Genomic DNA, 21,457 nt, shown 5'->3' with positions numbered 1-21,457 from the left:
CGTGAAAATATAACCACATCGATTCCTGGCCATGAGGAATATACTCTGAAAACTTGACTTAGCTAGATTAAACTGATGCCAAGATAATGCACGGACAAAATAGTGCTAAGGAAAGAATAAATAAATAAACTAGATTTAATTCGTCACTATGACGAATTATAGGTTATATGCATTGATTTAAATAAAGATAATTGATTTTTAAAAGATATATTGATTGATTGATTTTCTCAGAATCTTTAATTATTTATAATATATGATAGGACCTTGCTAACGCGAACACCATAGCCGGTATCACAATCCGATCAAAGATCCCTCTGCGTATAATGTCATAAACCGCATTTGTTGTTACATAATAAAAAAGACATAAAGTAACTTTTTATCTAGATTTCATTATAAATCATGTGTATAATCTATACACTAAGAAATAAATTTGAACAATACGGATAATAAAAAAAAAATCTTATTTCGTTTCCCAAGGTGAGACTCGAACTCGGTACCTTGAATGCCATTGACACGAGCACAGACCATCGAGCCATACACAACTGACTAAAACTTGGAGAAAAATTCCTCCGTGTATTTACTATGCAGTAACCACTTTGGTGCAGATAGATTATTACATACCGCAATGAATTATAATGTTTTACTATGATGACATCTTTAAAAATTTAAAAAAATGATGCACTGTCAAACTATATACTTTTAACTTTAATATATGAACTTCTTAAGGAAGAAAGTTAACGTTAAGTTTGTTATTTTGGCCTAAGAAAATGTTATAATTTGTTTGATTGTCGAAATTAATTTTGTTGAATTTAATATGCCATTAATGATGACTTAATCAACTTTTGTTCTTCTAATTTCATAATAAATCATACATATGATACATACACTTCAAGAAAATTAAATAAAAAATAGGTGTTCCCGAGCATTCTAACGATATATATTAATTTTAAAATTTAGCATATTTTCACCATTTTGTTAACTTACACGTGCGTAGCCCGTCACTTTTGACGTGCTCGTATAACGCTGTTTCGCGTTGAAAAGTGAATAAAATATGATGATATTATTAAAGAAAGGTTATACAACAGTAATCAGACACAAACAGTGCGCATTAACGTTTGACGCGCAGTGCGCGTGCAAAAATCTGCGCACTCATGGCAATTTTTTAAACGCTTAAAATTGCCTGAAACGTACTCTAATTTCATCGAAAATAAATTCTGACAATTTTCAACATTTTAAGCGCGCGTACGCATGCGTTATATGCGCTACGCACGTAATTGTATTGCCATATGATGAAATATGACCTGAAATTTATGAGTACCAAATTTTGTTTAAAAGTGATTCATGTTTGTGAAGATATGATTACAAACGTGATTTCGTTAAATCGCGCGTAGACCACGTAATTTTTGATTGCGCACCGTGAAAACATAACCACATCGATTCCTGGCCATAAGGAATATACTCTGAAAAATTGACTTAGATAGATAAAACCGATGCCAAGATAATTGACGGACAAATAGTGCTAAGGAAAGAATAAATAAACTAGAACTTAAACTCGTCACTTGAGGACGAGTTTGGTTATCCGCCAGCAACAAAGCGTATCTTGCGTATTCAAGTACTTCCAAGTTATGACTTTTCCAAAAAAAGTAGGCTATTCAAAATTAAAACTGCCCTCTCAGTGTAATAACCAACTAAACCCCTTTAATTAATTGTTTTCCCGTGACGGGACTCGAACCCGGTACATCTGATACCAAAGTCGGTTGCACTACACATCGAGCCATATGAGCACCTGCTGAAGAAAATCCGAAGAAAGAGTCCTCGTGCATTCGGTATGTCGTGAACCCCCCTCGATGCAAGTTGATTATTACATAATGAACTTAAATCATAATTTTTACTATGATGAAATCTTCACAAATTTTAAACAGTTACATATTATGAAAGTGCATACATTCAAGTTTTATATATTAACATGTAAAGAAAAAAGATAAACGTTATGTTTATTGTTTTGCTCTTTGAATATGTTTATGTTTGTTTGATGACAATTATTTCAAAAATTACATTTAATATGCAAATAATGTAGCCATCAAACACTTTTTAACATTCAAGACTATAATAAATTAGACCTATGATTAATACACTGCAAGAAAATAAAATAAAAAATGGGGGTAACCTTGCATTCTGATGAACTGTTTCATTTTTAAAAGTAGACATATTTTGCAACATTTTCACAATTTGTTGACGTTTTCGTGCGCAACCTATCATGTTTAACGTGCTCGTAGAACGCCATTTCAAGTTGAAAAGTGAATAAAATAACGTAAAATTGTTAACCGAAGATTTAAAAACACAAATCGTGTAAAAGAAAGGCTCAAACGTGTTCCCTGCGCCGTGCGCGCGTAAAAATGTGCGCACCAGTGGCAATTTTTTAAACGCTTAAAATGACCTGAATCATGCTCTAATTTAATCAGAAATTGATTTGAAGCATTTTAAAATTTCAAACGCCATTTACGCGCGCACTTTCTAATGTTACAAGTTGCGGTAGCGTAAAAAAAGTTAACTATTGATGTGAAGCAAACGTGGCTGAAAATGACGTTAAAAAATATTCATTTGTGTCGAAGTTATAACCAATTTAAGATTTTCAGAAAATCACGCGTAACTTACGCTACGCGGCTCTGACATCGTCAAAAAGCTTGGCTGGACAACTTCAGTAAAATGTCTATATGTTGAACAAGTTACAAAATGTTATGTTAACGCGTTACAGAGAAACAGCGTGCACAAATTAGGAGCATTTTAAAATTTCAAACGCAGTTTACGCGCAGACTTTCTAGTGTTCAAAAATTTGCTGAAGAGCGAAAAAGTTAGCCATTGATGTGAAGAAAACGTGGCTGAAAATTTCGTTAAAAAATATTTATCGGTTTCGAAGTTATGACCGATTTAAGATTTTCAGAAAATCGCGCGTAACTTACGCTACGCGGATCTGACATTGTCAAAAAGCTTCGCAGTACATCTTCAGTTAATTGTCTATATGTTGACCAAGTTACAAAATGTTATGTTAACACGTTCAAGAGAAAACGCGTACACAAAATCTGAGAAAGAAAGAAGAATAATAAAAAAAAAAAGTAACACTACAATAACAAAGGTTATCCGCTTGAGGCGGATAACCAATAAATAAATAAATAAATAAATAAATAAATAAATAAATAAAGATTCTGACAGAATCAAGAGGTTATATGCATATCATGCATATAACCTAACTAGATTTAATTCGTCACTATGACGAATTATAGGTTATATGCATTGATAATTAAAATAAAGATAATTTATTTTTAAAAGATATTTTGATTCATTGATTTTCTCAGATTCTTTAAATAATATATAATATATGATAGGACCTTGCTAACGTGAATACAATAGCCGGTATCACAATCCGATCAAAGATCCCTCTGCGTATAATGTCATAAACCACATTTGCTGTTACATAATAATAAAGACATAAGTTATTTTTTATCTAGATTTCATTATAAATCATGTGTATAATATATACACTAAGAAATAAATTTGAACAAACAATACGGACAATAAAAAAAAAAATTTATTTCGTTTCCCAAGGTGAGACTCGATCTCGGTACCTTGAGTGCCATAGACACGAGCACACACCACCGAGCCATACACAACTGACTAAAAATTGTAGAAAAATTCCTCCGTGTATTTACTATGCAGTAACCACTTTGGTGCAGATAGATTATTACATACCGCAATGAATTATAATTTTTTACTATGATGACATCTCTAAAAATGTACAAAAATGATGCACTGTCAAACTATATACTTTTAACTTTAATATATGAACTTTTGAAGGAAGAAAGTTAATGTTAAGTTTGTTATTTTGGCCTAAGAAAATGTCATAATTTGTTTGATTGTGGAAATGAATTTTTTTTAATTTAATATGCAATTAATTATGGCTTAATCAACTTTTGTTCCCTTAGTTTAATAATAAATCATACATAAGATACATACACTTCAAGAAAATTAAATAAAAAATATGTGTTCCCGAGCATTCTAACGATATATATTAATTTTAAAATTTAGCATATTTTCACCATTTTGTTAACTTACACGTGCGTAGCCCGTCACTTTTGACGTGCTCGTATAACGCTGTTTCGCGTTGAAAAGTGAATAAAATATGATGATATTATTAAAGAAAGGTTACACAACAGTAATCGGACAAAAAGAGTGCGCATTAACGTTTGACGCGCAGTGCGCGTGCAAAAATCTGCGCACTCATGGCAATTTTTTAAACGCTTAAAATTGCCTGAAACGTACTCTAATTTCATCGAAAATAAATTCTGACAATTTTCAACATTTTAAGCGCGCGTACGCATGCGTTATATGCGCTACGCACGTAATTGTATTGCCATATGATGAAATATGACCTGAAATTTATGAGTACCAAATTTTGTTTAAAAGTGATTCATGTTTGTGAAGATATGATTACAAACGTGATTTCGTTAAATCGCGCGTAGACCGCGTAATTTTTGATTGCGCATCGTGAAAACATAACCACATCGATTCCTGGCCATAAGGAATATACTCTGAAAAATTGACTTAGATAGATGAAACTGATGCCAAGATAATTCACGGACAAATAGTGCTAAGGAAAGAATAAATAAACTAGATTTAATTCGTCACTATGACGAATTATAGGTTATATGCATTGATTTAAATAAAGATAATTGATTTTTAAAAGATATATTGATTGATTGATTTTCTCAGAATCGTTAATTATTTATAATATATGATAGGACCTTGCTAACGCGAACACCATAGCCGGTATCACAATCCGATCAAAGATCCATATGCGTATAATGTCATAAACCACATTTGTTGTTACATAATAATATAGACATAAGTTAATTTTTATCTAGATTTCATTATAAATCATGTGTATAATCTATACACTAAGAAATAAATTTGAACAAACAATACGGATAATAAAAAAAAAATCTTATTTCGTTTCCCAAGGTGAGACTCGATCTCGGTACCTTGAATGCCATAGACACGAGCACAGACCACCGAGCCGTACACAACTGACTAAAAGTTGTAGAAAAATTCCTCCGTGTAATTACTATGCAGTAACCACTTTGATGCAAATAGATTATTACATACCGAAATGAATTATAATTTTTTACTATGATGACATCTTTAAAATGTATACAAATGATGCACTGTCAAACTACATACTTTTAACTTTAATATATAAAATTTTTGAAGGAAGAAAGTTAATGTTAAGTTTGTTATTTTGGCCTAAGAAAATGTCATAATTTGTTTGGTTGTCGAAATTATTTTTTAAAAATTTAATATGCAATTAATGATGACTTAATCAACTTTTGTTCTCTTTATTTGATAATAAATCATACATATGATACATACACTTCAAGAAAATGAAATAAAAAATAGGTGTTCCCCTGCATTCTGATGATATATATTAATTTTAAAATTTAGCATATTTTCACCATTTTGTTAACTTATACGTGCGTAGCCAGTCACTTTTGACGTGCTCGTATAACGCAATTTCGAGTTGAAACCTGAATCAAATATGATGATATTATTAAAGAAAGATTGTAAAACAGAAATCGGGCAAAAAGAGTGCGCATTAACGTTTAACGCGCAGTGCGCGTGCAAAAATCTGCGCACTCATGGCAATTTTTTAAACGCTTAAAATTGCCTGAAACGTACTCTAATTTCATCGAAAATAAATTTTGACAATTTTGAACATTTTAAGCGCGCGTACGCAAGCGTTATATGCGCTACGCACGTAATTTTATTGCCATATGATGAAATATGACCTGAAATTTATGAGTACCAAATTTTGTTTAATTGTGATTCATGCTTGTGAAGATATGATTACAAACGTGATTTCGTAAAATCGCGCGTAGACCGCGTAATTTTTGATTACGCATCGTGAAAATATAACCACATCGATTCCTGGCCATGAGGAATATACTCTGAAAACTTGACTTAGCTAGATTAAACTGATGCCAAGATAATGCACGGACAAAATAGTGCTAAGGAAAGAATAAATAAACTAGATCTGAACTCGTCACTTGAGGACAAGTTTGGTTATCCGCCCGCAACAAAACATATCTTGAGCATTCAAGTACTTTTCAGTTTTTGGCTTTTCCAAAAAAGTAGCCTATTCGAAATTAAAACTGCCTTTTCAGTGTAACAACCAAATAAATCCTTATATTTAATTGTTTTCCCGTGACGGGACTCGATCCCGGTACCTCTGATACCAAAGTCGGTTGCACTACACATCGAGTCATATGAGCACCTGCCGAAGATAATCCGAAGAAAGATTACTCGTTCGTTCGGTATGTCGTGAACTCCCTCGATGCAAGTTGATTATTACATATCGAACTAAATCATAATTTTTACTATGATGAAATCTTCATAAATTTTAAACAGTGACATATTATGAAAGAGCATACTTTCAAGTTTTATATATTAACATGTGAAGAAAAAATATAACAGTTATGTCTATTGTTTTGCTCTTTGAAAATGTTATCGTTTGTTTGATGATAACAATTTCCAAAATTATATTTAATATGCAAATAGTGTAGCCAGCAAACACGTTTTAACATTAAAAATTATTATAAATCAGATCTATGATTCATAAACTGCAAGAAATAAAAATAAAAAATAGGGGTAACCTTGCATTCTGATGAACTGTATCGTTTTAAAAAGTAGACATATTTTGCAACATTTTCACAATTTTTTGACGTTTTTCTGCGCAACCAGTCATGTTTAACGTGCTCGTAGAATGCCATTTCAAGTTGAATAGTGAATAAAATAACGTAAAATTGTTAACCAAAGATGTAAAAACATAAATCGTGTAAAAGAAATGCTCATACGCGTTCCCTGCGCCGTGCGCGCGTAAAAATGTGCGCACCAGTGGCAATTTTTTAAACGCTTAAAATGACCTGAATCGTGCTCTAATTTAATCAGAAATTAATTTCAAGCATTTTAAAACTTCAAACGTCGTTTACGCGCGCACTTTCGAATGTTACAAAATTCGTTAGGGTTAAAAAAGTTAACAATTGATGTGAAGCAAACGTGGCTGAAAATTACGTTAAAAAATATTTATCTGTTTCAAAGTTATGATCAATTTAAGATTTTCAGAAAATCGCGCGTAACTTACGATACGCGCCTCTGACAGCGTCCAAAAGCTTGGCTGCACAATTTCAGTTAGATGTCAAAATGTTGACCAAGTTACAACATGTTATGTTAACGCGTTGCAGAGAAACAGCGTGTACAAATTTGGAGAATTTTTAAATTTCAAACGCAATTTACGCGAAAATTTTCTAGTCTCCAAAAATTTGGTAGAGATCGAAAAAGTTAGCCATTGATGTGAAGAAAACGTGGCTGAAAACTTCGTTAAAAAATATTTATCGGTTTTGAAGTTATGACCGATTTAAGATTTTCAGAAAATCGCGCGTAACTTACGCTACGCGTATCTGACAGCGTCCAAAAGCTTGGCTGCACAACTTCAGTTAAATGTCTAAATGTTGACCAAGTTACAACGTGTTATGTTAACACGTTGAAGAGAAACGTCGCGAACAAAAGTGGCGGAAAGAAAGAAGAATAATAAAAAAAAAAAAGAAACACTACAATAACAAAGGTTATCCGCTTGAGGCGGATAACCAATAAACTAGATTTAATTCGTCACTATGACGAATTATAGGTTATATGCATTGATAATTAAAATAAAGATAATTTATTTTTAAAAGATATTTTGATTCATTGATTTTCTCAGATTCTTTAAATAATATATAATATATGATAGGACCTTGCTAACGTGAATACAATAGCCGGTATCACAATCCGATCAAAGATCCCTCTGCGTATAATGTCATAAACCACATTTGCTGTTACATAATAATAAAGACATAAGTTATTTTTTATCTAGATTTCATTATAAATCATGTGTATAATATATACACTAAGAAATAAATTTGAACAAACAATACGGACAATAAAAAAAAAAATTTATTTCGTTTCCCAAGGTGAGACTCGATCTCGGTACCTTGAGTGCCATAGACACGAGCACACACCACCGAGCCATACACAACTGACTAAAAATTGTAGAAAAATTCCTCCGTGTATTTACTATGCAGTAACCACTTTGGTGCAGATAGATTATTACATACCGCAATGAATTATAATTTTTTACTATGATGACATCTCTAAAAATGTACAAAAATGATGCACTGTCAAACTATATACTTTTAACTTTAATATATGAACTTTTGAAGGAAGAAAGTTAATGTTAAGTTTGTTATTTTGGCCTAAGAAAATGTCATAATTTGTTTGATTGTCGAAATGAATTTTTTTTAATTTAATATGCAATTAATTATGGCTTAATCAACTTTTGTTCCCTTAGTTTAATAATAAATCATACATAAGATACATACACTTCAAGAAAATTAAATAAAAAATATGTGTTCCCGAGCATTCTAACGATATATATTAATTTTAAAATTTAGCATATTTTCACCATTTTGTTAACTTACACGTGCGTAGCCCGTCACTTTTGACGTGCTCGTATAACGCTGTTTCGCGTTGAAAAGTGAATAAAATATGATGATATTATTAAAGAAAGGTTACACAACAGTAATCGGACAAAAAGAGTGCGCATTAACGTTTGACGCGCAGTGCGCGTGCAAAAATCTGCGCACTCATGGCAATTTTTTAAACGCTTAAAATTGCCTGAAACGTACTCTAATTTCATCGAAAATAAATTCTGACAATTTTCAACATTTTAAGCGCGCGTACGCATGCGTTATATGCGCTACGCACGTAATTGTATTGCCATATGATGAAATATGACCTGAAATTTATGAGTACCAAATTTTGTTTAAAAGTGATTCATGTTTGTGAAGATATGATTACAAACGTGATTTCGTTAAATCGCGCGTAGACCGCGTAATTTTTGATTGCGCATCGTGAAAACATAACCACATCGATTCCTGGCCATAAGGAATATACTCTGAAAAATTGACTTAGATAGATGAAACTGATGCCAAGATAATTCACGGACAAATAGTGCTAAGGAAAGAATAAATAAATAAATAAATAAATAAATAAAGATTTTGACAGAATCAAGAGGTTATATGCATATCATGCATATAACCTAATAAACTAGATTTAATTCGTCACTATGACGAATTATAGGTTATATGCATTGATAATTAAAATAAAGATAATTGATTTTTAAAAGATATTTTGATTCATTGATTTTGTCAGATTCTTTAAATAATATATAATATATGATAGGACCTTGCTAACGCGAATACAATAGCCGGTATCACAATCCGATCAAAGATCCCTCTGCGTATAATGTCATAAACCACATTTGCTGTTACATAATAATAAAGACATAAGTTATTTTTTATCTAGATTTCATTATAAATCATGTGTATAATATATACACTAAGAAATAAATTTGAACAAACAATACGGATAATAAAAAAAAAAAATTATTTCATTTCCCAAGGTGAGACTCGATCTCGGTACCTTGAGTGCCATAGACACGAGCACACACCACCGAGCCATACACAACTGACTAAAATTTGTAGAAAAATTCCTCCGTGTATTTACTATGCAGTAACCACTTTGGTGCAGATAGATTATTACATACCGCAATGAATTATAATTTTTTACTATGATGACATCTCTAAAAATGTACAAAAATGATGCACTGTCAAACTATATACTTTTAACTTTAATATATGAACTTTTGAAGGAAGAAAGTTAATGTTAAGTTTGTTATTTTTGCCTAAGAAAATGTCATAATTTGTTTGATTGTCGAAATGAATTTTTTTTAATTTAATATGCAATTAATTATGGCTTAATCAACTTTTGTTCCCTTAGTTTAATAATAAATCATACATAAGATACATACACTTCAAGAAAATTAAATAAAAAATACGTGTTCCCGAGCATTCTGACGATCTATATTAATTTTAAAATTTAGCATATTTTCACCATTTTGTTAACTTACACGTGCGTAGCCTGTCACTTTTGACGTGCTCGTATAAGGCAATTACGCGTTGAAAAGTGAATAAAATATGATGATATTATTAAAGAAAGGTTGTACAACCGAAATCGGACAAAAAGAGTGCGCATTAACGTATAACGCGCAGTGCGCGTGCAAAAATCTGCGCACTCATGGCAATTTTTTAAACGCTTAAAATTGCCTGAAACGTACTCTAATTTCATCGAAAATAAATTTTGACAATTTTGAACATTTTAAGCGTGCGTACGCAAGCGTTATATGCGCTACGCACGTAATTGTATTGCCATATGATGAAATATGACCTGAAATTTATGAGTACCAAATTTTGTTTAATTGTGATTCATGCTTGTGAAGATATGATTACAAACGTGATTTCGTAAAATCGCGCGTAGACCGCGTAATTTTTGATTACGCATCGTGAAAATATAACCACATCGATTCCTGGCCATAAGGAATATACTCTGAAAAATTGACTTAGATAGATGAAACTGATATCAAGATAATTCACGGACAAAATAGTGCTAAGGAAAGAATAAATAAACTAGATTTAATTCGTCACTATGACGAATTATAGGTTATATGCATTGATTTAAATCAAGATAATTGATTTTTAAAAGATATATTGATTGATTGATTTTCTCAGAATCTTTAATTATTTATAATATATGATAGGACCTTGCTAACGCGAACACCATAGCCGGTATCACAATCCGATCAAAGATCCATATGCGTATAATGTCATAAACCACATTTGTTGTTACATAATAATAAAGACATAAGTTAATTTTTATCTAGATTTCATTATAAATCATGTGTATAATCTATACACTAAGAAATAAATTTGAACAAACAATACGGATAATAAAAAAAAAATCTTATTTCGTTTCCCAAGGTGAGACTCGATCTCGGTACCTTGAGTGCCATAGACACGAGCACACACCACCGAGCCATACACAACTGTCTAAAAATTGTAGAAAAATTCCTCCGTGTATTTACTATGCAGTAACCACTTTGGTGCAGATAGATTATTACATACCGCAATGAATTATAATTTTTTACTATGATGACATCTCTAAAAATGTACAAAAATGATGCACTGTCAAACTATATACTTTTAACTTTAATATATGAACTTTTGGAGGAAGAAAGTTAATGTTAAGTTTGTTATTTTGGCCTAAGAAAATGTCATAATTTGTTTGATTGTCGAAATGATTTTTTTTAAATTTAATATGCAATTAATTATGGCTTAATCAACTTTTGTTCCCTTAGTTTAATAATAAATCATACATAAGATACATACACTTCAAGAAAATGAAATAAAAAATATGTGTTCCCGAGCATTCTGACGATCTATATTAATTTTAAAATTTAGCATATTTTCACCATTTTGTTAACTTACACGTGCGTAGCCTGTCACTTTTGACGTGCTCGTATAAGGCAATTACGCGTTGAAAAGTGAATAAAATATGATGATATTATTAAAGAAAGGTTGTAAAACCGAAATCGGACAAAAAGAGTGCGCATTAACGTATAACGCGCAGTGCGCGTGCAAAAATCTGCGCACTCATGGCAATTTTTTAAACGCTTAAAATTGCCTGAAACGTACTCTAATTTCATCGAAAATAAATTTTGACAATTTTGAACATTTTAAGCGCGCGTACGCAAGCGTTATATGCGCTACGCACGTAATTGTATTGCCATATGATGAAATATGACCTGAAATTTATGAGTACCAAATTTTGTTTAATTGTGATTCATGCTTGTGAAGATATGATTACAAACGTGATTTCGTAAAATCGCGCGTAGACCGCGTAATTTTTGATTACGCATCGTGAAAATATAACCACATCGATACCTGGCCATGAGGAATATACTCTGAAAACTTGACTTAGCTAGATTAAACTGATGCCAAGATAATGCACGGACAAAATAGTGCTAAGGAAAGAATAAATAAATAAATAAATAAATAAATAAAGATTTTGACAGAATCAAGAGGTTATATGCATATCATGCATATAACCTAATAAATAAAGATTTTGACAGAATCAAGAGGTTATATGCATGATAATGCATATAACCTAATAAATAAATAAATAAAGATTTTGACAGAATCAAGAGGTTATATGCATATCATGCATATAACCTAATAAAGATTTTGACAGAATCAAGAGGTTATATGCATGATAATGCATATAACCTAATAAATAAAGATTTTGACAGAATCAAGAGGTTATATGCATATCATGCATATAACCTAACTAGATTTAATTCGTCACTATGACGAATTATAGGTTATATGCATTGATTTAAATAAAGATAATTGATTGATTTAAGATATTTTGATTGATTGATTTTCTCAGAATCTTTAGTTATTTATAATATATGATAGGATCTTGCTAACGCAAATACAATAGCCGGTATCATAATCCGATCAAAGATCCTTCTGCGTATATAATGTCATAAACCACATTTTGTGTAATCTATACACTAAGAAATACAATTGAACAAACAATACGGATAATAAAAAAAAATCTTATTTTGTTTCGTTTCCCAAGGTGAGACTCGAACTCGGTACCTTAAATGCTATAGACACGAGCAAAGACCACCGAGCCATACACAACTGACTAAAAAATATGGAAATATTCCTCCGTGTATTTACTATGCAGTAACCACTTTGGTGCAGATAGATTATTACATACCGTAATGAATTATAATGTTTTACTAAGATGACATCTTTAAAGATTTTTAAAAATGATGCACTGTCAAACTATATACTTTTTAACTTTAATATATGAACTTCTTAAGGAAGAAAGTTAATGTTAAGTTTGTTATTTCGGCCTAAGAAAATTGTATAATTTGTTTGATTGTCGAAATTAATTTTTGTAAATTTAATATGCCATTAATGATGACTTAATCAACTTTTGTTCTCTTTATTTGATAATAAATCATACATATGATACATACACTTCAAGAAAATGAAATAAAAAATCGGTGTTCCCGAGCATTCTAACGATATATATTAATTTTAAAATTTAGCATATTTTCACCATTTTGTTAACTTACACGTGCGTAGCCTGTCACTTTTGACGTACTCGTATAACGCTGTTTGGCTTTGAAAAGTTAATACAATATGATGATATTGTTAAAGAAAGGTTATACAACAGTAATCGGACAAAAACAGTGCGCAATAACGTTTGACGCGCAGTGCGCGTGCAAAAATCTGCGCACTTATGGCAATTTTTAAACGCTTAAAATTGCCTGAAACGTACTCTAATTTCATCGAAAATATATTCTGACAATTTTGAACATTTTAAGCGCGCGTACGCATGCGTTATATGCGCTACGCACGTAATTGTATTGCCATATGATGAAATATGACCTGAAATTTATGAGTACCAAATTTTGTTTAAAAGTGATTCATGCTTGTGAAGATATGATTACAAACGTGATTTCGTTAAATCGCGCGTAGACCGCGTAATGTTTGATTGCGCACCGTGAAAACATAACCACATCGATTCCTGGCCATAAGGAATATACTCTGAAAAATTGACTTAGTTAGATGAAACTGATATCAAGATAATTGACGGACAAATAGTGCTAAGGAAAGAATAAATAAATAAATAAATAAATAAATAAATAAATAAATAAAGATTCTGACAGAATCAAGAGGTTATATGCATATCATGCATATAACCTAATAAATAAATAAAGATTTTGACAGAATCAAGAGGTTATATGCATATCATGCATATAACCTAAAAAGCACGAATGTGCAATACTCGGGGTACAGAGAAAGAAGCTGTATATAGACGTATACAGTTAAAGTTAAAGAAAAATAGGTTTCGCCAGGGTTCTAACCGGGACCTTCTGCGTGTTAAGCAGACTTGACAATCACTACACTACGAAACCCACTTACACTAAAAATGTGGGTTACAGAAAGTTTTTTAATCCATTTAAATTACAAATAAATATGGTAATAAGCACAAAGAAAAATAAACATGTGTAAAAGTGATAATTACCGATTACACAAAATAAGTATTTAAAAAAATAATAAAAATAAGATATACTGTGTATAATTATCATATTGCGTATACAGTACTTTTCACCATAAAGTTTAAACAAAAAGGTTTCGTCCGGGCTCGAACCAGGTACCTTCTGCGTGTTAAGCAAACGTGATAACCACTACGCCAAGAAGCCGCATATAACCATATAACTACATAACGCTGTGGTGTGTGTCACACATTGTGGCTTCTTAATTAAACAAATTAATTAACAAAAAATTAAAAATCCGGCTCTATAGCTTTGAGGACATGTCCCTGTAGTATATTCATGCCAAATCCCAGCTCAATACTACAACTAATAATGGAGGAGTAGTACTTTAAAAATCGCACTTTTTACTCAATAGTGTCCAGATGGAGGAGGAGAAAATGAGTAAGTCCTAGACTCGGGTACCCCGAGTAAAAAGCACGAATGTGCGATACTCGGGGTGCAGCAAAAGAAGCTGTAATGACGTCATAAGACGGGATGTGACGTCACATACACATCAATAACCTACCAAATACGGCTATATGGTACCATTTTCGAGACGTCATATGGCTGCATCCGGATTGAAATCTAAAAATCCGGCTCTATAGATTTGAGGACATGTCCCTGTAGTATATTCATGCTAAATCCCAGCTCAATACTACAACTAATAAGGAAGGAGTAGTACTTTAAAAATCGCACTTTTTACTCAATAGTGTCCAGATGGAGGAGAAGGAGAAAATGAGTAAGTACTAGACTCGGGTACCCCGAGTAAAAAACCGTTGCGAATTAAAGTTGGAATTTACTCTGACTTGTTAAGCCTGCACTGATTGTGAGGGCGTTTGTTGTATGAGAGAATGTATCTGGTGGGTGAAAATCTGTGATAATACCATACTTGGATCTGTGGTCTAGTGGTATGATACTCGCCCTGTAAGTGAGAGGTTGCAGGTTCGAATCCCGCCAGAGACATTTTTTCATACAACTAAAAAAAAATACGGAACTTTCGCCAATGAGCTATGCTCGACGCGATTATGAGATCATGTTCCGAATATGAGCACTGTTTCTATAATTTACAGTATGATTTATATATAACTAGCAATTATACCCGCCCCAGGGCGGGTTTCAAAATTAGTTTAAAGCCTTCTCAACACCCGACGCCAGTATATGTCTATACTCACCAATCTCCACCCTTCTTCAATACCACCCCATACTCTTTTTTAAAAACAAATTCTTCCCAGTGATGGACAAATTCAATTCAACGTAACCTTCAAATTGAGAGGAGTATACATAGCTATGATGGGTCTAATAATGGTTGAAGTACGTTGTAAATTGTGTAAATGAATAGGTGTCATATTGGCTGATAATTAAAATATCTAATTTAGATACTGCGGGCCCCCAGCCTTCTTTCTCCTCTCACCACCAGTCACAATCAACAAACCTTAACTCCTCCCCTAGACAGTTCAAATATAGTAACTTTTCCTAGTACAATTCCAAGCATATAGGCTACTTCATTACGCCAGTATTTTCGCTCTTCCTCCTCCCCCTACAAACACACCCCAGATACACTGGGTGATGTGTTGAAGACGGTTCCAGTACAAATTATGTTATTATCACTCCCAACCCATAATCCCTCAGTGGCAGTTTTCAAATGTAGTTTAAAACATTCCAAATACAGTTTCGGTCATGGTGATAGGCCTACATCCCCACCCCAAACTCCCAGCCGCTTACCCAGGGATAATTAAATACTTTAACATTTCCAAACACAATTCTGGTCTAAGCAAAATCCCCACTATCCCCTGAACCCCAACTCCCAAACCCCACTCTCCCACAATGGACGTTTTTTCCTTGGAGGCATGGTGTGTAGTTGTACACAGTAACAGTAAAGAACGTGTGTATGTTCACACAGGAAATAGATGTCTGTAATGAGACAATCCAAGTGACTGATACATAGCTGGATACGGTTAAATACTTTGCTAAATGTGTAATTGAATAGGTGTCATATTGGTTAATGAATAAAATATGTATATCTATATCTATATTTCCCCAAACGCCTTGCTGAGGATAATTCAAATACTGTAAAACTTTTGTGGTTTAATTTTACAATTCGATAGCCTACAACAACCCCCAGCCCTAGCAAAAAATGATATCACCCCCCCCCCCCACCCCCACAAAAAAAAACCAGGAGTCGGGGGAATTTTTTTTGAAATGTAGTTTAAAACCTTCCGGGTACAATTGCTATCATTTTGATACCCCATACGTATGGTTACGTGCAGAAACAGACATTTTTATAACGAACAAACATCGAAAGTAGGGGTTTTGACCACATTTTGGTCCCTAACTTGGATCCTAGGTGGCGGATGATGTTGAAATATAGCTTAGAACATTCCCGGTACAATTGCGGTCATTTTGATACCCCATATGTAAGATTATGTGCAGTAACAAAATTTTGTATAACGAACAAACAAACAAACAGACAGACAAACAAACAGACAGACAGACAAACTCTCTCACTTATAATATAGATTTACACAGTGCTACGCAATATCATTGATTTACATATACACAATATTATTTAAAAAAACCGTTGCGAATTAAAGTTGGAATTTATTCTGACTTGTTAAGCCTCCACTGATTGTGAGGGCTTTTGTTGTATGAGAGAATGTATCTGGTGGGTGAAAATCTGTGATAATACCATACATGGCTCTGTGGTCTAGTGGTATGATACTTGCCCTGTAAGCGAGAGGTTGCAGGTTCGAATCCCGCCAGAGACATTTTTTCATACAACTAAAAAATACGGAACTTTCGCCAATGAGCTATGCTCGATCATGTTCCGAATATGAGCACTGTTTCTATAATTTACAGTATGATTTATAATTAATTTGAAACGATAAAGGTGAGGAAATCTGTGAGAGTGAGAAAAAGACACCCCAACCGTGACTCGAACTCGGACCTTCTGCTTGATATGCAGTTGTCCTAATCATTAGACCACTGGGGCTTTCATGGTATTGTTCAAACTCGATTGAATAGCGACTCTTTAACATTCTCGGCGTGGTACGGCGGAACAGCACTAGTCCTTATTTTTACGCACGCGCACCAGAGATCAAATTGATACGCTCTCATCTTTCAGTATTTTTATTCACGAGGCGGGATCTCCGAAGAGATACTTTTATATAAACAAATCAGGCAAAGAACAGTAATTCTAAACCGGCCGGTGATATACTGAAATTGAATTAATTAATTTGAAACAATAAAGATGAGGAAATCTGTGAGAATGAGAAAAAGTCACCCCAACCGTGACTCGAACTCGGACCTTCTGCTTGATATGCAGTTGTCCTAACCATTACACCACTGGGGCTTTCATGGTATTGTTCAAACTCGATTGGATAGCGACTCATTAACATTCTCGGCGTGGTACGGCGAAACAGCACTAGTCCTTATTTGTACGCACGCGCACCAGAGATCAAACTGATACGCCCTCATCTTTCAGTATTTTTATTCACGAGGCGGCATCTCCGAAGAGATACTTTTATATATATATAAACAAATCAGGCAAAGAACAGTAATTCTAAACCGCCCGGTGATATACTGAAATTTAATTAATTAATTTTAAACGATAAAGATGAGGAAATCTGTGAGAATGAGAATAAGTCGCCCCAACCGAGACTCGAACTCGGACCTTCTGCTTAAATTCTCCTACATAAGATTTCTCCGGTAAAAAAAAATATATATATATACAACTTAATGTTGTTTGTGATTTAGGCTAATTTCACTACAAGCTGATATTCCGGTGAAACTCATTAAGCTGTTTTCTTTTGAAATAGCACAACCCCTGATTTTAATCTTTAATACCTGTCTAAACGAAGGGGTGTTTCCAACTGTGTGGAAGACCGCATCAATTGTACCAGTACCTAAAGTTAAAAAACCGACAATGGTTGGCCAATTACGACCTATTTCACTAACTAAAATATTGGGTAGAGTATTTGAATCATTCCTAGCGGGATGGTTAAAAACGGATTTCGAACCAGTATTGGATTGTAAACAGTATGGTAACGTGAGAGGAACTAGTACAACACACTACTTAGTAGATATGTTGAATACGGTTATATCCAATATTGATGTGCCAGGGACCTACGCCACATTATGTACAATTGATTTCACAACTGCGTTTGATAGGATAAACCATAATGTTGCTATTTCAAAGATGATAGAATCTGGTGTTAGACCGTCAATAATTCCAACGATTAGCAGTTTTCTGATGAATCGCACCCAGTGTATGAAATTTAAGGGACATTGTTCTGGACTAAGAACTATAACGTGTGGGGTCCCCCAGGGTACCAAACTGGGACCCAGCATATTTACCGTTATGGTGAATGATGCGGGTAACACCACTGATAATCGTTGGAAATTTGTGGATGATCTAACACTGGGAGAAATAATTAATATAAAAAATAATAGTACATCATCAGAACTTCAATCCCATTTAGATTTTTTGAGTTGTTGGTGTAAACAAAATGACATGCTACCCAAGCCTTCGAAGTGCCATGTTATTAATATAAATTTAATGAAATCCCAAATAAACTACCCCCAATTTACTATAAGTGGTGAAAAAATTGATACTGTACATAGTATGAAATTATTAGGTCTTGAGCTACAAGACAATTTAGGTTGGGATATCCAAATCAAAAGTATTATCTCTAGAGCAAGTAGAAGAATGTTTCTTCTTTATGCATTGAGAGGATATAGTGCTAAGTATTTATCAACTCTATATTCGGCCGCTGACTGAGTATGCATCAGACCAATGAAATTGAGAGGTTGCAAAAGCGAGCATGCAAAATTATACTTGGCCAGGACTATGAGAGCTATGATACGGCCCTTACTCAACTTAAAATTACCAGCCTTGCTGAACGTAGAGAAAAATTAACATTAAAATTTGGAGAAGGTATCTTTAAGTCAGAGAGACATCGTAATATGCTGCCTGCTGAAAGACCTAATATATCTAGATTACGTAACCCCAATAGATTTACATTACCTAAAATAAAAACTAACCGATATAAAAATTCAACGATTCCCTATATTATAAACAAATTAAATTCCTCCTGTGAAAAATTAAATTAAAAAAATATATAATAAATGATTGTGCAATATTACCGCCTAAAATAATCAAATGAAGAGCACTGCAGACAACGTTTAATATTAATATATACTGTAAACTTTTATTTTCCGAAATTTAATATATTTTTGTAGATTTTTAATGTTGTGAATATTTTAGTGAATAATTGTGCAATGTTGCCACCTATACTAAAAGATAATAATAATAATCAAATAAAGAACAGTGCAGATAGGTTTTAGTATATTATAATGTAAATTTTTCGTTTTTTTAAAATAAAAGTGCAATTGTATTTTTCAAAATTTTGTATATATTTTAAGATACTTAATATTTTAAATTTTAGTGAATAATTGTGAAATTTTGTAATTGTATATTCCGAATTTATTATTGTAGTTTTTATAGATTTCATTTCAATATTTTTTATTGTAATACAAACGTTATTAGCTATGTGCTATTGTTTTTGTAATTTTATATATACCGTAATAAATAAAAAAAATAAAAAAAATAAAAGCATGTGTATGCGAGTTTGGTGTAATGGTTATGTAACAAGCCTTTCAATTAACAATACTTTCAGTTGACTAACAATAGAACAGCAACGCGAAATCAAACGAGTGAATTTGAAAAGAAAATAGGTTTTTTAAACTACTGGCATAAAAAAACGTGCACATTAAATCAAATTATGTTTTAAAATTACAAATCACAAGTTATAACTCTTGCCTCTTGTACAAAAATGAAGTTTTTTGGACAACTAGTTCTCGAGAAAATGCAATTTCAGTATACTTGTGTACTTTAAGACTGCTCGCCGGCTGTTGAAAAATTCTGTCCTATCTTTTAACACTAGCAGGTCTGAAAAGTATACTAAAAAGTGGTCCAGAATTGGGACAATGGTCCCAAAATTTAATGGAATGGTCCTTGACCATATATCTATTTGTATATTCATTTTGGTAAAGATCTTGTAATTACTTTTTGAGTAATCCTGCTAACAAACAAACAAACTTTTGGCGGAGGTAAACAAGTAGGCCTAAAGATGAAATTTTATTGTCGTTGTTGTTGTTAAAAACAAAATTTATTTCAATACACATTCTATTGAAATACACTTTACAAAACATAATAATAATAATAATACTTTAACAGATAAGAAAAAAAGAAAAGAAAAATAACTCAAAACATTAATAACATTACAAATAATTTAAAAAGATGATAAAACTACATACATTTATACATTTTAAAAAAAAGGTTGTAATCACTTGAAATGATTTTTATCAGTGAGTTAAATCATAGAGATATTATAGTTCACTATAATATCTCTATGGTTAAATTCATTGACGTTCATAACAGCAGGTTAAAATGTTTAAACGCCATTCAAAGTGGGTACTACCATTGTCGACGAGATTTAATTTGTAGTGGCCTCTTTCAACGCATGACATTGGACAGGACGGATGTAAATCGTGACTACACTGTATTAAGTATCAGCCCTACGCACGTTCCCGAGTGTTAGATATACATTAGCCTATAGCCAGCAGGGTTTCCTGTGTAAGCTTCCCGGCCTAGTAGAGCCGTAGCCAAGATCTGTCAAGGGGGGGGGGGGGGGGTTCGGACACTAAGTATTTAGGACATTGCTCCCCTCCCCCAGAGGGGGAGACTTTTGTTAAATGACACCCATAGATGGCCGGAAATGGTACTCTCGCACATAACATTCATGATAAATGGCACCTCTAATTGGTCGGAAAAGACACACTACGGTACCAATGAGCAAAACGATCGTATTCGCCGCTTTTCCTCCTCCTCACACACATGGATTAACCCGTATCCGGATATTCACCCCCTGGACATTTACCCCCCGGAAAACTACCCCCCGGACAACCACCACCTGGACCACTACCCCCTTAGGACAACTACCCCTTTAGGACAACTACCCCCCGGACAAATACCCCCCGGACAACTACCCCCTTAAGACAACTACCCCCTTAGGACAACTACCCACTGGACAACTACCCCCAGACAATTACCCCTAGGAACAATTTTCCCCCGGACAATTACCCCCGGACAATTCCCCCCCCCCCGGGTAATTACCCCGCGGACAACTACCGGAGACCAGAGACCCGAGACCCAATACGAAAAGGGAGACCTAAATATACGAAAAGGGAGACCCACGTACGAAAAGGGAGACCCCACTATACGAAAAGGGAGACCCCACTATACGAAAAGGGAGACCCTAATATACGAAAAGGGAGACCTAAATATACGAAAAGGGAGAC

The 21,457-nt window shown here is 33.3% G+C and overlaps 1 protein-coding gene across 1 annotated transcript in view; it reads right to left on the bottom strand.

Moving 5' to 3' along the window:
* The window catches only part of LOC140049782 (uncharacterized), a 72,112-nt gene that overhangs the window by 39,200 nt on the left and 11,455 nt on the right, over positions 1 to 21,457 (bottom strand). The window lies entirely within an intron of this gene.

This window comes from Antedon mediterranea, chromosome 5 (genome assembly GCF_964355755.1).
Source record: "Antedon mediterranea chromosome 5, ecAntMedi1.1, whole genome shotgun sequence".
Lineage (NCBI taxonomy): Eukaryota > Metazoa > Echinodermata > Crinoidea > Comatulida > Antedonidae > Antedon > Antedon mediterranea.
This window is presented reverse-complemented; position numbering and strand designations above follow the sequence as displayed.